Here is a 673-nt window from a genome sequence, read left to right as displayed (position 1 = left end):
ATGTGAATGTGTGTGTGTGGTATTTATATTATTTTGCAGTCTTAATTGGTTACCTTAAAAGCTGCATACATAAATCAAAAGCACAACATGTCCATTTAGGTGAAGTTTGGGGGCATATCCCCGACAGGCTGACACAGTAATTACCACAGTGAAGTACATACAGACATTTCTGCACATACCTTACGACTGGTTTCATAGACCCTGAGATTAGCACTGATCTTAAACTACCAGAACTTAAATAACACAACGTAGTCCAAAACTAGTGTTAAATCAGGGTATAACAAAAACCATTAGTCAAGGATTTGGTCAGGGAGTACATCATATTTTATCTTATAGATCAGGTCACTTATATTTAACAGAACGATGACAACATTGTGAAGCTGACCAAACACTTTGACTAAAGTTACATAGATTATCACTTTTGCCTTGTGGGCACAATGCTAGAAGCAGGAGAACGCCCTCCACTCCCCTCTCCCCTCCTTTGGTATCACATTGCTATCAAAACATCACATGGACATACACAACCACGCTATGGACGCACATGTTCGGTACAAAAGAACCATCAAAGTTTAACCAACCATACAGCCTTACAATGACAAGTGATACCAGCACGTACAGTACTAGAACGACACACAGTACCAATACTCAGACAGGCTTACTGGGACACAACTGC

The sequence above is a fragment of the Acipenser ruthenus genome, chromosome 23 (genome assembly GCF_902713425.1).
Source record: "Acipenser ruthenus chromosome 23, fAciRut3.2 maternal haplotype, whole genome shotgun sequence".
Lineage (NCBI taxonomy): Eukaryota > Metazoa > Chordata > Actinopteri > Acipenseriformes > Acipenseridae > Acipenser > Acipenser ruthenus.
Note: the sequence above shows the minus strand (reverse complement) of the source record.